A 21,281-nucleotide genomic window follows, 5' to 3' on the forward strand; every position below is an offset into this window, starting at 1 on the left:
TTGAAATCGTCCGTCGCGTTTTTCTATCTATATCAAACTTCAGGAACTACTGCGAAGATTTTGATAGGGTTTACAGTAACAGGCATTGATCCAATTCGAACCGGACGGCTTGGTAGCTCACAACTGTCATCATTGGCACGAGATGTCACTCTGAACGACAACTGCCTTCTGAGAAGTCTCCTGCTGTGTGCTGCTTAAGCCGTTAAGTTATACGAAAGTGATGTTATTCAGTTGCCTAACTTTATTCTCTGGACTTTAATCACAGCTCTACGCACTGGCCCATAAATATAATTAGCAATAAGCCACACAAGTGGGCCGGTAGTAGATAGTGCTGTAGATAGTGCTACCCTTGCGAAGCCAGGGCAGCTCGGTAGTTCCCTTGCAATTCTCAGAAGCTCTCCGGCTCCATGACAGCAGTCGCTAAGTTGTTAGGAAATGATTCAGCACTGTACGGAGGCAACTGGTTCGAATCAGGACGACGAAAAATTTTACATCGTAGGAGTATCCCTATCAAACGAAAAAACTGGACTTCTTGCCAACGAGTACTGAAACAGCATGTTGTGTTACACTGCAAAATTATCCGCAGCGTTATGGGGAGCGAGGGGGAGATGACTAAGGAAGTACATCTATTGGGTGGGCATGTAGAATTCAAGGGTTTTTGTATTTATATTTTATTCATTTATGCAGTATTTATTTATGCATTTATTTCACCTGTGAAGATTAGGGCCTCCAGGCGCTCTCTTTGTAAGTAGGCTGTTTAGGTGTTTTTTATTGGTAACGCCACGTAGCGCTCTGTATGAAAATCGCTGGCTGTGCTGTGTGCAGTGTGTGGCTGGTTTGCATTGTTGTTGGCTATTGCAGTGTTGGGCAGCTGGACGTTAACAGCGCGTAGCGTTGCACAGTTGGAGGTGAGCCGCCAGCGGTGGTGGATGTGGGGAGTGAGATGGCGGAGTTTTGAGACAGAGACAGTAAATGTGTAAGACTGGATATCATGAACTTATATATATATATATATATATATATATATAATGACTTTTGAACACTATTTAAGATAAATACATTGTTTGTTCTCTATCAATATCTTTCATTTGCTAAATATGCCTATCAGTAGTTAGTGCCTTCAGTAGTTAGAATCTTTCATTAAGCTGGTAGTAGTGGCGCTCGCTGTATTGCAGTAGTTCGAGTAATGAAGATTTTTGTGAGGTAAGTGATTCATGAAAGGTATAGGTTAATCATAGTCAGCGCCATTCTTTTGTAGGGATTACTGAAAGTCAGATTGCGTTGCGCTAAAAAAAAAAAAAAAAAAAAAAAAAAAAAAAAAAAAAAAAAAAAGAATATTGTGTGTCAGTTTAAACACAGTCATGTATAATTTTTCTAAGGGACGTTTCATCTTACATACAACCAGACTATCTTCCTGAAGTAACATTACAACATGTGTAGTACGTGAGCAGTACATACAGATTATTATTATTATTATTATTATTATTATTATTATTATTATACAGCCCGCATCTCGTGGTCGTGCGGTAGCGTTCTCGCTTCCCACGCCCGGGTTCCCGGGTTCGATTCCCGTCGGGGTCAGGGATTTTCTTTGCCTCGTGATGGCTGGGTGTTGTGTGATGTCCTTAGGTTAGTTAGGTTTAAGTAGTTCTAAGTTCTAGGGGACTGATGACCTAAGATGTTAAGTCCCATAGCGCTCGGAGCCATTTTTTTATTATTATACAGGGTGAGTCACGAAGATTTCCCCCGGTTTCTGGAGGGTATTCCTTGGTTATTTGGAACAAAAAATGTAAATAAAAGTAATAGAACCAGATCCATAATTAAGGAACTACAGTAATTGAAAAACACAGGAAAATGGCAGAAAAACATTTATTGTAGGATTTCACTCTCAAAAATGAACATAATAATTAATTTAAAAGAAATTGTAGCAGTCCCTTGCATTCAGAGTGGATTTAAAGCAAGTGTTCAAAATTTCCTCCCTGCATATGAAAGCAAAGATTCGCACTGGTGTGAACCGCGTGAGTAGCATTTCGCAATTTCACATGCTCGTTCCTCATTGACGTTGCGGCATCGAAAATACGTTGCATCAATTCTTCTCGTGTTTCCACCATAACTTCGTACACGATGTCTTTCATCCACCCCCAGACACAGTAATCTAGGGGTGTTAAATCTTGGGATCTGACAGGCCAGTTGATACTGCCCCCGCGACCTATCCATAGATGTGGGAATCGCTGGTTGAGACAAGCTGTTACCTCATGGTAGAATTGTAGAGGTGGCCTGTCAAGTTGGACGTACACGTGACGTCTTGTTTCCAGAGGAACATCTTCGAGAAGCTGCGGTAAGTCTTCTCGTAAAAAGTTACCGTGCATCTGACCATTTAAATTTCCCGAGAGAATAAAAGGCACCAGTAACTGGTCACACACAACAGCACACCAGACATTGAAACTGAATCTGCGTTGAAATTGAGATACTACGGTGGCATGGGGATTTCACTCTGTCCGGACATGCATGTTAGGCATGTTGTTGAAGCCATCTCTTGTAAACTGAACATTATCAAGCGATAGAGCTGCCGATTTCCATTTAACCAGTTATAAAAGAGCAAACGGTTGGCACAATCATGTCTCTCTAAATGGTTAACTTTTCTGCACATGAAAAGGATGCAGTCCATTCTCATGAAGAATCCTACATACCTTAGATTGTGAAACGTTCAGTGAGGTGCCTAGGCGCCTTGTATTTGAACGAGGACTGCGCTCTACTTAATTAAGAATGTTTTCCTCTTCTTGAATGTCACGATGTCTTTCGGAGTGAATACGAACACTGGGAAAAGTACCAGTTTCTAGCTATGTTCGATATGTTTCACTAAATGTTTTGGCAATCGGAATCCTACGATTAGGTTACCGACGGTGATATTCGGCAAAGCAGCTTTCGCATTACCATCACAGAAGCCAAAAAGTTCACCATCTCCCCATACTCGTGCGATGAAAACTAGTAGAGCATCGCAAGGTGTACTGTACGAAGGAGACAACAACAGCAAACAGCGACTGCAGTATCAACAAACAAATGTCTGCAAGGTGACCTCGGGTGGGCTCCAGCTATTATTACTCGCTTTTGTTCAGTGAATACTTCCTCTCTTAATGACAAATTGCCCCAAAATATGATGCCATATGAAAGCAGTGAATGAAAATAGGCATAGTAGAATAATTTACTGATGTGTATCACCAAAATTTGCAATAACCCTAACAACATAAGTAGCTGAACCTAACCCTTTCAGCAGATCATCGATGTGTTTCTTCCAATTCAATTTCTCATCAGTGCACACAACCACAAATTTTGAGTATTCTGCCTTAGAAACAGACTTCTGTTCATAGTCTTTATTTATCAATGGTGTTATGCCATTTACTATACAGAATTGTATAAACTACGTTTTCTCAAAATTTAGTGAGAGGTTATTTGCAGAGAACCATTTAATAATTTTCTGAAAGACATTATTTGAAATTTCCTCAGCTGATTCGTACTTTTTGGGTGTGGTTACTATACGTGTACCATCAGCAAAAAGAACTACCTTTACATCTTCATGAATATAGAGTAGCAAGTCGTTAAGATATATTGAGAACAATAAGGGACCCAAGACTGAACGCTGTGGGACACCATTCTTGATACCTCCCCAGTTAGAGGACTCGACGGCTAATAGAAATCAGAACGTTGTCCTCGACGACGGGTGTTCGTCAGAGACAACGCTCGATTCAGGAGTGCCCCAGGGAAGTGCGATAGGACCGATAAATGATCTGGCGGACAGTATCGGCAGCAATCTTCGGTTGTTTGCTGACGATGCTGGGGTTTACGGGAAAACGTGGAAGTTGAGTGACCGTAAGAGGATACAAGTGACTAAAAGAAATTGTTTGGTAGTGTGGTGAAGACAGCTAACTTTAAATGTAGAAAAATCTAAGTTCATCAGATGAGTAGAAAAAACAAGCCTGTAATGTTCGGGTGCAGCATCAGTAGCGTCGTGCTTGACGCACTAACGTCGTTTAAATATCTGGGCGTAGCGATATGAAACGGAACCAGCTTGTGAGCATTGTGGTAAGGAAGGCGAAGAGGCCCGCCCGGTTAGTCATGCAGTCTAACGCTCTGCCTTCCGGGGGATTAGGGGTCCGGTGTGCCGGCCAGTCTGTGGTGCGCTTTCCCATCTGCCTCGTCAAATGCGGTCTGGTTCCCCTTTTTCCGCCTGTGTTACACTATGTCGGCGATTGCTGCGCAAACTCTTTCTCCACATACTGTACACCATAATTACCACGCAAACATTGGGGTTGCACTTGTCTGGTGTGAGACGTTCCCCGGGGAGTCAGCTGGAGACCGAACCGGGCAATCAGCCAGGGATCGGCGTGGGGCGGCGGTGGGGTGATTGGATTGCTGTAGCTTGTTGTAGGGTTGTGAACCACTGAGGGCTACTGCGGGGACGAAGCCTCTCCGTCGTTTCTGGGTCCCCAATTCCATACAGTACAAAAGGAAGGCGAATCTTTGGTATATTGGGAGAATTTTAGGAAAATGTTGTTAATCTGTGATGGATACCACGTATAGGACGCTAATGCGACTTGTTCGTATGTCTCGCTCAAGGGTTTGGTATCCATATCAGGTCGGGTGAAAGGAAAACATCAAAGCACTGCAAGAGGAGGGGTGTTATATTTGGGACCGATAGGTTAGTGATCGGTGCGTGTGCGCTTTTGATAGTTATTATGCCGACCGGAGTGGCCGAGCGGTTCTAGGCGCTTCAGTCTGGAACCGAGCGACCGCTACGGTCGCAGGTTCGAATCCTGCCTCGGGCATGGGTGTGTGTGTTGTCCTTAGGTTAAGTTAGGTTGAAGTAGTTCTAAGTTCTGGGGGACTGATGACCTGAGATGTTAAGTCCCATAGTGCTCAGAGCCCATAAGCGCAAGCAATCTATGGATTTTGAACGTCCTTGCAGTTCAAATAAAATTCATTTTAATATTTGCGCCTGTTCATGTAAGACATTTAATATTCAGTTTTCTGAAACTTCGCATTTCGCCAGCTTTGGTATTTCTGTTTTATTCGTTGCGTTTATAACATAATTTATTAACTCTGTAAGTTGACTTCTGCGCAGTTCGAGTAATCTCGCATTTCAGCGAATTTGCCGTGTACGTACATTTCCTTTAAAATAGTATTCCTTGCACAACTGCAGTTGAATAACTGTGCCTCCCATTTAATTAAGAACCTTCAGTTGAACAATCCTTGTGCTTTCTTTTAATTTGTTTGCCTGTTGGTTAAAATGTTTTGTTATTCAAATGGTTCAAATGGCTCTGAGCACTATGGGACTTAACATCTATGGTCAGCAGTCCCCTAGAACTTAGAACTACTTAAACCTAGCTAACCTAAGGAAATCACACAACACCCAGTCTTCACGAGGCAGAGAAAAGTCCCTGACCCCGCCGGGAATCGAACCCGGGTGTGGGAAGCGAGAACGCTACCGCATGTTTTGTTATTACGGAAGCACCTTTATAAGTATGTTATTCTCTAAACACACTAAGTCGCCTACTCCGCAATCCTGCCAAAGAGTGTTTGTATACAAATAGCTTTCCCTTCTGCTTCCCGATCGTCTTCTGCGAATCCTGTTTTGAATTTTCTTCGGTAATATGTTAAATCGCCTTCTGCGTTCTTTGTTAAGATTTTGAAATTTTCTCCAGTAACTGTAGGAACGTTATCTGTTGATATTTTGATTAAAAACTGTCGTAACTCTTTGTTAAACAGGTATTGATAAATTCTTGTACAGATCAAGGGTAAACTTCTTTTCTAGGAACACTATTGCGAAAATTCAGAGAAACCCCATCTCAAACTGACTGCAGAATGGGTCTACTGCCGCTAACATACATTTCGCATAAGAATCGCGAAGATATGATACGAGAAATTAGGGCTCATAGGATGGCATATTGACAGTCGTTTTTTCCTCGCTGTATTTGCGAGTGGAACAGGAAAGGAAATGGTGGTAGTGGTATAGGGTACCCTCCGCCAAGCACCCTACGGTGGCTTGCGGAGTATGAACGTAGATCTAGATGCAGTTTAAAGCTTCGCATTGAACTCAGGGTAGTGTTGGACAAGAGGCGGGCTTTACGGCAGTTTGTTACACGGTCATAAGACTGAAGTGGAGGAGGAGAAGGTGGAACGAGATTTAGTGGCATGCAAGCAAAGGTACAATCGAAGTGCTGGACCTGTCCGATTTGATTGTGCAGTTACAGAATGATGGTATTTAATATGTGAGAAGAGATATGTCCAAGGCTTTTTGTTTTGCTCTCCATGTACATGGCTAAACAGAAATGTAAATTTGTAATCATTGTCTGTAACATATGAGCAACGTAAATTGAAGTAACTTGATCCATAACGTGTAGCTATTAATAAAATAATAACTAAAAACACAAATTAAGGTAGATTTTGTACTATTTTTCCCATTTTTATTGGAGTGTTGCTGCATGTATAATTTTGTAACTCTGTGTCACATATATTGGATTCGGCCCATCACATAAGACAGAAGACTTGTCACGTCAGATGTGTGTGAATCGACCATAACAGTGTTGCCTCGGGTTTAAACACCCCTCACTGCCTGTTATTTGTTTTTGCAAGAATCACTTTCGTGCCGCCATTTATTTATGGGCTGTCTGTCGCTGTAGCGCCGTTGTGACCGTATTCAAGAGGTCGACGTGGCAGTATCGACCTACTTCCTGTCAGTCATAGTTATTTCAGTGCAACCCAGCTGTCGATTACAAAACACGACGTTCGGCTGCAGGAATCAACTACGCGCAGTTAGTTCGTTTGCAAAACTGATGCAGGGTATGTTCCCAGAATGAGATTTTCACTCTGCAGCGGAGTGTGCGCTGATATGAAACTTTCTGGCAGATTAAAACTGTGTGCCCGACCTCGACTCGAACTCGGGACCTTTGCCTTTCGCGGGCAAGTGCTCTACCAACTGAGCTACCGAAGCACGACTAACGTCCGGTACTCACAGCTTTTGTTCTGCCAGTATCCGTCTCCTACCTTCCAAACTTTACAGAAGCTCTTCTGCGAACCTTGCAGAACTAGCACTCCTGAAAGAAAGGATATTGCGGAGACATGGCTTAGCCACAGCCTGGGGGATGTTTCCAGAATGAGATTTTCACTCTGCAGCGGAGTGTGCGCTGATATGAAACTTTCTGGCAGATTAAAACTGTGTACCCGACCGAGACTCATTTTACCGAAATAGTCCTCAGTCTCATTAAAGGACAGTTACCTAACAGTAAACCATCTTTACCGTAGTCAGCCGTTTTATGCCGGCGCTGGGTACGAAGAGCGCCACAGTTATCCGCGGTGTACTCGATGTGGCCGTAAGACTTTTTTTCCAGGGTTTTGGCGCCTAGCCCTCACGTCATCCATCCCTTTTCATACAGATAATTATGATACAGTACTCTTAATTTCGCCAGAGCGTGAGTAGTGCAAAAGGACTAACTTCGAGAGTTGTTCAATATCGTCAATAGGGGGTGACCGTACACCGTCGCTCTCTAGACCAACAACAACATTATAATGTTCGTATCATAACCTTATACAAGGGCGAGTCAAATGAAAAACTCTAATGTTTTTTTAAATACTATTTATTGTGCAGAAGTGGCACAAAGCTGTGTCACTTCAACATAATCTCCCTCACGCTCAATGCAAGTCCTCCAGCGCTCACAAAGTGCATAAATTCCTTTAGAAAAAAATTCTTTTGGTAGTCCGCGCAACCACTCATGCACCGCTCTTCATCAGAACTGAACTTCTTTCCTCCCATTGCGTCTTTGAGTGGTCCAAACATATGGAAATCACTTGGTGATGAGGAATGGCGTCATTCCTTGCTCGCTTTCTTCGTTTCCGGTTGGTGGAAGTGAACCCAGGTTTCGTGCCCAGTAACGATTCTTCCAAGGAATCCATCACCTTCTTGTTCAAAGCGCCGCAGAAGTTTTTCACAAGCATCAACACGTCGTTCTCTCGTTTCGGGAGTCAGCTGCCGTGGCACACATTTTGTGAAACTGGAGCACATGATGTACAATGTTGTGTGCTGATCCATGCCCAAATGGGACTGTTACGGTCGCAGGTTCGAATCCTGCCTCGGGCATGGATGTGTGTGCTGTCCTTAGGTTAGTTAGGTTTAAGTAGTTCTAAGTTCTAGGGGACTGATGACCACAGCAGTTGAGTCCCATAGTGCTCAGAGCCATTTGAACAAATTTTTATACTTTGTCATCAGGCTTCTGAGCTGTCTGATTCGGCCCGACACGAATTCCTCCGATGCGCCAACCTCATCATCTTAGAGTTGGACTGAAATCCTACGTCCTCAGTTACTTGTTTGATATATTCAAACCTCTCTCCTCTAGTTTTTACTCTCTATATCTACCTTTAGTACGTGTCCCTTATTCTGGTGAGTGTTTTTCATACGTTCCTTTCTTCACGAATTCTGTGGAGAGCACCTCATTCCTTTCCTTATCAGTCCATATAGTTTTCAGCATCCTCCTGTACTACCAAATCTCAAACGCGTCCATTGTCCTTTTTTCCCCTGTTTTCCCACAGTCCATTTCTCATTGCCGTACAGTGCGGTACTCTCTGCCTACATTCTCAGAAATGTCCCCCTCACAATAAGGCAGATGTCTGATACTAGTGGGCTTCTTTTGACTATGAATGCCTTCTTTGCCGTCTTAATAGTATTCACAATGAAGCTTTAGGCCACCTGAATTGTGTACTCACTTCTTAACAATATTTGTTTGTGTTCCAGGTAAGCTGTCCTTTCGCGCTCAGAAGCCGTACCCGATTCCATACGTAAGTAGTTTACGCAAGCTGATACAAATCTATTTTTTCTCATGAATACTTTCCACGACAGCGAGAATACTAAGTTCCTCCCGGCGCATAAAATGTTTAAGCAGCAGCCGGGTGAAGTCTTAGATACCTGTACACACCATCACTTTAAAGGCATAAATGCAACAAGAGCACGTCATGCAAGGAAATTCAGAACATCGGCATGAAGAACACACACACACACACACACACACACACACACACACACACAGAGAGAGAGAGAGAGAGAGAGAGAGAGAGAGAGAGAGAGAGAGAGAGAGAGAGAGAGACTAGCGCCACCACATAACCAGCGACGAGTCAATCCTAAGGGCCCGGGTTCGATTCCCCGGCTGGGTCGGAGATTTTCTCCGCTTAGGGATTGGGTGTTGTGTTGTCTTAATCATCATCATTTCATCCCCATCGATGCGTAAGTCGAATGTCTTACACCCTGCGAACGGTCTATCCGACGGGGGGCCCTAGTAACACGACCAGATACGAAATATTGGTGGTTGTCGAAGACGTCACCCGGCTGCATTCGGGTAAGCTATTTGAATGTGGAGCCGCTACACTCCCTCTGCACCATTTGAATGGATGTCGCGATTTAATTCGTCTATAATTCTCTTTCCACCCTTTATCCTTTTACTGAAAGTTTCGGCCTTCTGAATGGCTAAGATTGCACGCATTCCTCATTAAAGGTAGAATTTTTATATACGCTACCTAGCGACGCTGCAGTAATGTAAACAGTAGCATTTAATGAAACCAACTGAATATTTCATTTGTGACTCCAATAGTTTTATCCAAGATAGTAAACATGTTATTTACTCATAGAACTACAATTAATATTATTTTACAGCGGTCCTGTCTTACATATAATTTATTTTTGAAATAATTTTATTTCATGATTTAGCTATTAGCTAATTTCGCCCCTTGGGCATTTCAAAGCAACCTCTGTTACTTGCATCACAATAAAAACTGTAATTAACCATATAGCATCACATACTCCACACTTCTGTGGCAGCAAGCAACATACGATGGCGCCATTAATAACGGTTTCTTACAAATATAGGAGAGGATAGTTTCGGGCACAACTATCTCGGACATGAATTCTGTGTGCAACAAGAGAAAACTGCGACCCTAGTTGCATACAGAACTTATGTCTGAGTTAGTTGTGCCAGTAACTACACTGTACCATATTCCGTCATTTTTCGGGTGTGCATCCGGGATAATATTCATTCTTGTTCCCTTAACCGTAATCCCACCATGCCGATTTATACTTGCAGGCTTCTAGATGCTACAATCATTCGCGAGCTGTGAGTATACCTCAAACTTTAGCACACAGGGCTCATGTCGTATCCGACGCTGACAAACTTACAGAGTGAACTGGTAAACTTTGATGAAATATTCCATAAGAATGGGTACACAAAACACCAAATTGATGTATGCCAGATCAACCCGGAGAAGAGCAAGAAAGATTTTACTGTCGCCAACCCACATAGGGAGAAATATCATCACAGTAAAATTAGAGAAATCATTTTTACCACGCACTGTTAGTGGAAAGGTAGAGAAATAGTCTGAAGGTGGTTCGAAGAACCCTCTGCCACGCACTTATGTGTGAATTGCAGAATAGTCTTTTAGATGTAGATGAAGATGAAAGAGATGTAAAGTCTACGGGCTTTCTAGCGTAGTTGGGAAACACTTCTTCAAAATCACAAGCATAATGTAAAAGAATAAAATTGATGTGATCCTGCTTCCATCGAGACCAAGACAGAAGCTCTTCTGGGGTCTGTGAAGAATGATTTGCTTTTACGAAAGGTGGATGTATACGAGTTTCCTTCTGAGTGTAGGAAGTGGTACATAGGTCAAACAATACCCACCGTAAATGTACACTGCATTGATCCCCAGGGATACACTCGCCTATTGCAAATCTGTTGTGGCTGACCATTGTATCTCCACTGACCAGTCCATTGATTGTGGCAAAGTCAAAATACAGGCCACAGCCTAATCCTTCAGGAATTCCGTGACCAAGGAAATAGGGGAAATACAGTTAGCTGACAAACCATGGAAACCCTCATTTCACGCCTGCGCTCTCAAAGTAAATTTGTTCTAGGTCTTCCCTGCTTGGCATTCCAGCATATTCCATCCATAATAATCAGAAAAATACTTCGTAAGCACTGTGATTTCGCTGAATCGTCGTTTGCTTTGTTTTACTCGTAGAGGCGCAAAGATTTATCTGTGACTGGCGCTCTTGTTACGAACAAAGTTACCTTTGGCGCATGCGCTTTTACACTGCAGTATAAAGTACATTAAATATTTTGCAAGCGACTCACTGTGAGTATGGCTGACAGGTTGACTCTCAAAATTGCGGTACAGGAGTTAATCATATCCCAGATGCACTAAGGAAAATGATGAAATATTTGCTCTGCCGGGATAACTTCTAGAAACGTAGCCTGTACCATGCTGGTAATGTGTGGAGATATGAAGGCTATACAGTAAGTAACGTACCACACTTTTTTCTCCGCAAATTTCGGTGCGAAAAAGTACGTAATTTGGTGTGTCACATCGAGGAATATTCCCGCTTCAGTCCCTATAGTTTCATGAAGTTCCAATAGGTGGCGGTACTTCAAGTAGACTCCAAAATGGTGTCTGAAATGGAGGCGCGTTCCAAGCAGGGAGCTGACATTGAGTTTCTTTCGCCGAAAATCAGACCATCGCAGATGTTCCCAATGTTTACGTGCTTGCAGGAGGTTTATAGAAACCTGGCAGTGAACAAAAGCACGGTGAGCCGTTGGGCGTGGCGCCTGTCAACATCGCAACAAGGTCGCGCAAACCTGTTCGATCCCCCGCGCACCGGCCGGCCGCACACAGCCTTAGGAAATTTAAGAAACGACTTCAGCGTGTTTGTCGCCACAAAAATTCAAACAAACTTTTTTCTGTCAATGACATCGGAAGGCCTCAGAAAAATCTGCTCACCTGAGATGCGCTCACAGAACATCATTGGACTGTTCTTCTCATCTACCTTACAGCGTGAATCTCGCACCTTACATATACGAGAGTTGGAACATTACTAGTGACAACTATTTATTTACAGCTCGTACAAAATAGATACGTGTTTCAAAGTTTTGCTGACCTTCAAAGTAGTTACCAGCATTGTGTATAACCCGTTGCCAGCTATGTGGAAGTCGTAGGATACTCTTAGCAGGGCCAGTTGTGTTGACGGTTAGAGCGACACGGTCTATTGCCCGACGAATTTGTAGCAGTTGTGAAGCGAATGCCGTGAATTATTTCCTACAGTTTAGAAAGCTAGTTGAACTCACGAGGTCTTAAGTCAGGGGAGTGCAGTAGGTGGTATAGCACTTAGCATCCCCATCTGTCAAAAAAATTAGTAACAGCTTGCACTGTACGTGCTTGAGCATTATCCTACAAAATGATGGTCAGGTCCTGCAGAAAGTGTCATCACTTCTGTCTCTAAGCTGGTCGTAGGTCGTGTTCCAAAAATGAAGAGGACACAGACGGAAGTGATGACACTTTCTGCAGGACCTCACCATCATTTTGCAGGACAATGCTCAAGCACGTACAGTGCAAGCTGTTACTGATTTGTTTGACTGATAGGGCTGCTAAGTGCTATACCACCTACTGCCCTACCCTGACTTAAGCCCTCGTCAGTTCAACTAGCTTTCTAAACTGTAGGAAATACTTCACGGCATTCGCTTCAGAACTGCTACAAATTCGTCGGGCAATGGGCCGTGTGGCTCTAACCGTCAACACAACTGGCACTGCTAAGAGTATCCTACGCCTTCCACATCGCTGGCAACGGGCTATAGACAATGCTGGTGACTACTTTGAAGGTCAGTAAAATTTTGAAACACATATCTATTTTGTACGAGCTGTAAATAAGTAGCTGCCACTATTCAAGTTCTAACCCTCGTATTTAAAATATGAATACAGCTAATGCAGGAAAATGACTTCCCTCAAGAAATTCACAGAGGCTGTACTCTATACAAAAGAGTAAAAAGAGTAATGGAAGACTATTGTAAATTTGTATCGTACTGTTTGGAACAGAAATTTTAAAAATGGGTGTCCTTACTGGTTATACATAGAACATTACTTTTTGTCTTGTATACCGTATATATTTATGTATACTATAGACAAAACATGATTAGCATATGGGAAACGGCCGCGCGAGGTAGCTGTGCGTTCTCGGGCGTCTCGTCAAGGTTCGCGCGGCCACCTCCGTCGGAAATTCGAGTCCTCCCTCGGGCATGGGTGTGTATGTCGTCCATAGCGTAAGTTAGTTTAAGTAGTGTGTAAGCTTACGGACCGATGACCTCAGCAGTTTGATCCCATAGTCCTTACCATAAATTTCCATTTTTTATGAACGATGGAGGAAATGTACATTTTATTAGAGCTATCATTACAATTTACTCGCGTCCATTTTCGTAAAAAAACTGTTTGATGTGAGAGAAGGTACAAGCGACAATATTTGGCGCTGGAGAGCGCTGCACATGGAAATTACGTCGAGGAACACGTTCCGTGTGATTCCTCAGTTTGTTTCTAAGTGTGCACAAACCACAACGGGAGACACGTCCTATGTGAGGACGGCATAACAAGGTGTTAGCGTGATGTCTGCTCGAAGCGACCAAATATTTGTCCTGTGTGCATTATGTAGCTTACTTCAGTCGCTTTAGGTCATGTTCTACTTAAGCGGCAAAAGGGACCGTTAGCACGCGACAGCTTCTGACGACGAAACACAATTGCAGATGTACTTACGGAAGTGTCCTTGATGAACAACGTCCGCGGCGCTGCCTGTCCTCCACTACAAATTGCGACATTTGAATTCAAATGTGTTCACCTTGTCGCTGCAGAACGTACGATGGTGAGAGCGAGAGCTGTGAGTCTTCTCGGCAAAGCGCTGGAGCGGACCCGCCGGCTGCTATGAAATGCTTATCATCCAGTTTTAAGAAAACTATTCGGTAAAAAATTCGATTATTTTTCATCTTACAGCTTGATATTTTTGTTCGATAAAGGGCTCAATTTGTTCCCGTTATTCTTCATAGTAACTGCTGCACGAAACTAAATAAATGGCTGCACGAAATTTTTGAGTTTTTGCAGAGGTGAAAATGAACTCCGCAGGCTTCGCGTACAGTACTTTTAAGTCATACATATCTGTGTATGATTTGTAGCCCAGATATCGAAATTGTATTTAGAGTTGAGAACAGAAAATTATATCTCTTAGTTCTTGAGATTTTGTATTGTACATTCACGGCCAGAAAATACAGAACACCTTGAACGACTAGCGATAGGCCGTTTTTATTCGCTGCACATGAACATTAGTATGTTCTGAAGAAGCGATTAGCGTTTCAGTCACGTCGGTACAGCATGTGTCCTGTTGCTAGTAGGCAAAGAGTCCACCGTGGGCCCTGGTAACTTGTTCCATGCGGGATGCATCGACGCATACAAGGCGCAAATGGCAGCCTGTGGTAGCGTCGTTTCACCGTTGTTGTTGTTGTATTCAGTCCTGAGACTGGTTTGATGCAGCTCTCCATGCTACTCTATCTTGTGCAAGCTTCTTCATCTCCCAGTACCTACTGCAACCTACATCCTTCTGAATCTCCTTAGTGTATTCATCTCTTGGTCTCCCTCTACGATTTTTACCCTCACACTGCCCTCCAATGCTTAATTTGTGATCCCTTGATGCCTCAGAACATGTCCTACCAATCGGTCTCTTCTTCTTGTCAATTTGTGCCACAAACTGCTCCTCTCTTCAATTCTGTTCAATACCGCCTCATTAGTTATATGATCTACCCATCTAATCTTCAGCATTCTTCTTTAGCACCACATTTCGAAAGCTCCTATTCTCTTCTTCTCCAAACTATTTATCGTCCACATTTCACTTCCATAGATGGCTACACTCCATACAAATACTTTCAGAGACGACTTCCTTACACTTAAATCAATACTCGATGTTAACAAATTTCTCTTCTTCAGAAATGCTTTCCTTGCCATTGCCAGTCTACATTTTATATCCTCTCTACTTCGACCATCATCAGTTATTTTGCTCCCCAAATAGCAGAACTCCTTTACTACTTTAAGTGTCTCATTTCCTATATCCCACACATTTTCAATTGACTACAAGTCTGGTGATATGGCTGGCGAGAGCAAAACGCTGACATCCTGTGACACGAAGAAGGCTCGTTTTCGTGCGGCAACATGTCGTCGTGCATTGTCTTGGCGAAAAATGGCGTCTGGGGTGTTGTGCAGAAAGCGTATGGCTGCGGCCAACGGGATGTCATTGACGTAGGTCACACTAGGTACAGTGACCTGCACACGCACCGTGATTGTGGTTGTACCAAACAGCACCTCACACCATAAGGCCTTGAGTTGGTACTATATCTCTTCTGCGAATGCAGTCACTATGATGCCGCTCACCCTGCCTGCGGCGAACCAAAATGCAGCCGTCATTTCCAGACAAACAAAACCTGGATTCGGTCGAAATCACTGTGTGATGCCATTTCATTCCCCAGTGATGTCATTACATACAACATTGGCGCCCAGCATTTTTCTGCCATTACAAACAACATTGGCGCCCAGCATTTTTCTGCACATTCATCAAATGTAGTCTGAGAAGAGAACGACGCGCGCGCAACCCATCACCTCCGCTAGAGTGCGCTGTGTTACACTGTTGCGTCAGAGCCGAGCAGGACGCAGGTATATCATGAAATGCCATTCGGATGACGTGTCGATCTTCTCGAGCGGTGGTCTTGGTGGTGCAACCTGACCCACCTCGTCGTGCTCCACATCCTTCCGATAAGCATTCGGCACACACCCGTTACATTGCCGGAACACTTCATCCCACACAAGCAGCAATTTCCCTCATGAATGCATCACATCCTCTCATGCCAATAATGCTCCCTCTTTCAAACCCACTGATTCGATGGTACAGTTCGTCCATTTATCTGCGTGGCATTTTGCTTGTCTGCTCAACTCACACTGATCCATTACTTTCAGTTTGCAGCGATAACGAGAGGCGCAGGCACATTCCTATCTCTGGTCCCTCAAGTTGCTCTACTTTCTTTTCTGAACATGAATATACGCAACTGGCCGTTAAAATTGCTACACCAAGAAGAAATGCAGATGATAAACGGTTATTCATTGGAGAAATATATTATACTAGAACTGACACGTGATTACATTTTCACGTAATTTGAGTTTATAGATCTTGAGAAATCAGTGCCCAGAACAACCAACTCTGGCCGTATTAACTGCCTAGATACGCCTGGGCATTGAGTCAAACAGAGCTTGGATGGAGTGTACAGGCACAGCTGCCCATGCAGCTTCAACACGATACCACAGTTCATCAAGAGTAGTGACTGGCGTATTGTGACGAGCCAGTTGCTCGGTCACCATTGACCAGACGTTTTCAATTGGTGAGAGATCTGGAGAATGTGCTGGCCAGGACAGCAGTCGAACATTTTCTTTATCCAGAAAGGTCCGTACAGGACCTGCAACTTGTGGTCGTGCATTATCCTGCTGAAATGTAGGGTTTCGCAGGGATAGAATGAAGGGTAATGCCACCGGTCGTAACACATCTGAAATGTAACGTCCACTGTCCAAAGTGCCGCCAATGCGACCAAGATGTGACCTTGACGTGTGACCAATGGCACCCCATACCATCACGCTGGGTGATTCACCAGTATGGCGATGACGAATATACGCTTCCAATGTGCGTTCCCCGCGATGTCGTCAAACACGGATGCGACCATCATGATGCTGCAAACAGAACCTCGATTGATCCGAAAAAATGACTTTGTGCCATTCGTGCACCCAGGTTCGTCTTTGAGTACATCATCGCAGGCGCTCCTGTCTGTGATGCAGTGTCAAGGGTAACCGCAGCCATGGTCTCCGAGCTGATAGTCCATGCTGCAGCAGACGTCGTCGAACTATTCGTGCAGATAGTTGTTGCCTTGCAAACGTCCCCATCGTTTGACTCAGGGATCGAGACGTGGCTGCACGATCCATTACAGCCATGCGGATAAGATGCCGGTCATCTCGACTTCTAGTGATACGAGACCGTTGGGATCCAACACGGCTTTCCGTATTACCCTCCTAAACCTATCGATTCCATATTCTGCTAACAGTCATTGAATTTCGACGAACGCGAGCAGCGATGTCGCGATACGATAAACTGCAATCGCGATAGGCTACAATCCGACCTTTATCAAAGTCGGAATCGTGATGGTACGCGTTTCTCCTCCTTACACGAGGCACCACAACGTTTCACCAGGCAGCGCCGGTCAACTGCCGTTTGTGTATGAGAAATCGGTTGGAAACTTTCCTCATGAGAGCACATTGTGGATGTCGCCACCGGCGCTAGCCTTGTGTGAATGCTCTGAAAAACTAATCATTTGCATATCACAGCATCTTCTTCCTGTCGGTTAAATTTCTTGCTTGTAGCACGTCATCTTCGTGGTGTAGCAATTTTTATGGCCACTAGTGTATATGCTGTGGACTGAACACGCGCGGCTCTCTGAATTACATCCTTGTCCATCGCTATTCATGTGGTGGTAAAAATTGTCAGATTTCATAAACAGTAGAAGATACCGAAAATGACAGCACGCAGAGAGGATATATGTGTGGTTAACGCTGAGAATGTTTTGGTGAAACATTTAAGTGGAGCGGAATCAAGCCTCCCTAAAGTACATAATAGGTTTTGTGCCTGTGTGTCACGCTGAGGTGCGAACGACTCTGGCGGACAGTGGGCGTCTAGGAGGCCACGGTGGAACGGAGTAGGCGTCGTCGACGCCGGCCATCATCCCATCAGCGGCGGCGCAGCGCGCAATCTTGACCCAGGCAGCTGGAAGCCGCTAGCTGCTGCCCCCGGCTGGCGACTTCCTCATCAGCGCAGCGGGCCCTCCCAGCACACGCCGTCGTCTCGGGAAGGGCCGGGCCGGGCCTCGGGCAACTCGCCACTTCATTAACGCTCCCTGCATCCTCTGCTCCCCGCTACGCTGCGGGCTGAAGACGCCTCGCCACCACGTGGTCTACATTTGCATTAAAGCTGCGGCGGAGGTCGACGAGTAATGCGCACAGGATACGTCCACCTCATCGGCTGTGGCTGCAGAGAAGTACTACTGATCTACGAGTAGGGGCTACGAAATTTCCACAATAATGCCCAAAGGCAACCTAAAACTCTAGAGAACATGTTTATGACAGCGCGGCTGCGGCGCAGTTCCACAGCTTACAAATAAAATTGCAAAGAGAAGGCTCAAAAGACTAAATAATACTTACTTTGTGTGTATAAATACACTGAAAAACCAAAGAAACCGGTACATCTGCCTAATATCGTGAAGAACCCCCCCCTTCCCCCCGAGCGCGCAGAAGTGCCCAGCACGACGTGACATGGACTAGACTAATGTCTGAAGTAGCGCTGGCGAGAACTGACACCATAAATCCGTAAGAGTACGACGTGTTGGAGTTCTCTTCTGAACAACACATTGCAAGGCATTTACGATATCCTCAATAAAGTTCGTGTCTGGGGAGTGACTGGCCAGCTGAAGTGTTTAAACCCAGAAGAATGTTCCTGGAGTCAATCTGTAGCAATTCTGGACGCGTGGGGTGTAGCATTATCCTGTCGGAATGCACAATTTTCATGAATGGATGCTGGTGATCAGACAGGATGCTTACGTTCGTGTCACCTGTTCGAGTCGTATCTAGACGTATCAGGACTCCGATATCACTCCAACTGGACACGCCCTGCATCGTTACAGAGCCTCTACCAGCTTGAACAGTCCCCTGCTGACATGCAGGGTCCATGTATTCCTGAGGCTGTCTCCGTACCTGTAGTCGTACACAACAGTCCGGAGTCCTAACCATATACTCTGCAGGCCATTGAAATGGCAAGACTGGAATCGCATTAAATGTCAAATTGGCAAAAAGCGTAGTATACGCCTGGATTTTGAGTCGATTAACATTGAAGTGCAGCACATAGTAGGTAGGAGAAACACCCTCTGCATCTACACTGGTCAGTCAGAACACTATGACCACCGACCTACTATCGATATAAACCCACCCAGGCGATAAAAGCGTCAACTGGCGACGAATGACTGCTAGTCAGACATGTGTTGGCAGAAGAGCTAACACCGTGTTACTAGTGGAGGCCGAAATGGACGCGTTTTAGCTCACGCAGGCTGGCGTGAGGAGGGAAGAACTATACGGACGTGAGGTCTGGAACATGACAAGGAATTAGAACTCAGAAACCGGACGCAATTAGTTTGATACTTAACTTTAATCCATTAATGATGAACGTCGCTCTTCACGGTATATGATTCACAATATCTGTTCAGAATACATTCTTGAATTTAGCAACTGAATATGGCGCCTTGCCAGGTCGTAGCAAATGACATAGCTGAAGGCTATGCTAAACTGTCGTCTCTGCAAATGAGAGGGTATGTAGACAGTGAACCATCGCTAACAATATCGGCTGTACAACTCGGGCGAGTGCTAGGGAGTCTCTCTAGACTAGACCTGCCGTGTGGCGGCGCTCGGTCTGCAATCACTGATAGTGGCGACACGCGGGTCCGACATATACCAACGGACCGCGGCCGGTTTAAAGGCTACCACCTAGCAAGTGCGGTGTCTGGCGGTGACACCACAAGACACATGCACGATGCTTGTGGTATCAGTGAGTGTGCTGTCCGAGTACAAATGGGGAAGGCACGCGATTTGAGTTTGGTTCAAATGGCTCTGAGCACTGTGGGTCTCAACTGCTGAGGTCATAAGTCCCCTAGAACTTAGAACAACTTAAACCTAACTAACCTGACGACACACACATCCATGCCCGAGGTAGGATCCGAACCTGCGACCGTAGCGGTCGCGCGGTTCCATACTGTAGCGCCTAGAACCGCTCGGCCATTCCGGCCGGCCAAGAGGCAGAACCTGGTCCTCCAGTTCTCGTGTATGCATATTACGCCGCTTCCCTGCATGTTCGCCTGTCTGAAAGGATCAGGAATTGCGCGCACCGTTCTCTTCCCTAGCAACAGCGATTTTATCAATCACCTGTTGTACAACCGGTCGTCGGCCTCTTCCCGAAGCGACGACCAGTTCTCTGTTTGATTCGGACTTCTTAATGCTACGCCCAGCAGGTGGAGAGAGAGGACCCTCCCGTAATCCTTTCAGCCGGCGATGTTCTCGAAGTGCAGCTGCGGTGTTACATTTCTTTTTATTATAGAGCTTCACCAATAACGCCCTGCTCCTTTTGTCCAAGCTCATGTTGACATGTCAACAACTACACTGTGGCTGGTCAGGTGCGTAGGACTATGAATCACGATGACTGATCAAGGCACCTGGTGGCCATAGTTGGAACTGGACCGTGGCGCTGTAACGCATGGAAATCGTGCACCCCATATTCTGTCGATCAATGCTACCAAGTTTGGTACCCGTACGGTAATTAGTTTCCGTGTTATAATGTGTTAAATAGGGAAAGTTTAATTGTAACCACCCTGTATTACTGTACTAATTTTTATTGAACTTAGTTAAATGTCATGTTTAATGGTATACGAGGGTTGAAACTTTAATAGTTCATTTTACAGCTCGTACAAAATGATATGTGTCAAAGTTTTGCTGACCTTCAAAATAGTCACCAGCTTTGTTTATAACCCGTTGCCAGCGATGTGGAACTCGTAGGATACTCTTAGCAGTGCCGCCTGTGTTGACAGTTCGAGCGGCGCGGTCTATTGCCCGACGAATTTGTAGCAGTTCTGAAGCGAATGCCGTGAAGTGTTTCCTTCAGTTTAGAAATCTAGTTGAACTCACGAGGGCTTAAGTCACGGGAGTGCAGTAGGTGGTATAGCACTTAGCAGCCCTATCAGTGAAACAAATCAGTAACAGCTTGCACTGTACGTGCTTGAGCATTGCCGTGCAAAATGATGGTCAGGTCCTGCAGAAAGTGTCATCACGTCTGTCTCTATGCCGTTCATTTTTGGAACAGAGCCTACGACCAGCTTAGAGACAGAAGTGATGACACGTTCTGCAGTACCTAACTATCATTTTGCAGGACAATGCTCAAGCACGTACAGTGAAAGCTGTTACTCATTTGTTCGACTGGTGGAGCTGCTAAGTGCTATGCCACCTACTGCCCTCCCCTGACTTAAGCCCTCGTCAGTTCAACTCGATTTCTAAACTGAAGGAAATACTTCACGACATTCGCTTCAGAACTGCTACAAATTAGTCGTGCAATGGACCGCGCCGCTCGAATTGTCAACACAACTGGCACTGCTAAGAGTATCCTACGACTTCCACATCGCTGGCAACGGGCTATACACAATGCTGGTGACTACTTTGAAGGCCAGTAAAACTTTGAAACACGTACCTATTTTGTACGAGCTGTTATTCAAAGTTACTAGACAACCAGTATTCGACAATTATTATCTGAAGATGCAGACACA

At 44.8% G+C, this 21,281-nt stretch overlaps 1 protein-coding gene across 13 annotated transcripts in view; it reads left to right on the forward strand.

Moving 5' to 3' along the window:
- The window catches only part of LOC126271885 (dystroglycan 1), a 960,129-nt gene that overhangs the window by 730,498 nt on the left and 208,350 nt on the right, over positions 1–21,281 (forward strand). For 7 of the 13 annotated variants that reach the window (XM_049974252.1, XM_049974250.1, XM_049974243.1 and 4 more), the window contains one exon: positions 8,783–8,826. The exons of the other annotated variants lie outside the window; for them this stretch is intronic. The gene's annotated coding sequence lies outside the window, so the exon portion shown is untranslated. The remainder of the gene's footprint in view (positions 1–8,782; positions 8,827–21,281) is intronic. 13 annotated transcript variants of the gene reach the window in all.

The sequence above is a fragment of the Schistocerca gregaria genome, chromosome 5, assembly GCF_023897955.1.
Source record: "Schistocerca gregaria isolate iqSchGreg1 chromosome 5, iqSchGreg1.2, whole genome shotgun sequence".
In the NCBI taxonomy this organism is placed as follows: domain Eukaryota; kingdom Metazoa; phylum Arthropoda; class Insecta; order Orthoptera; family Acrididae; genus Schistocerca; species Schistocerca gregaria.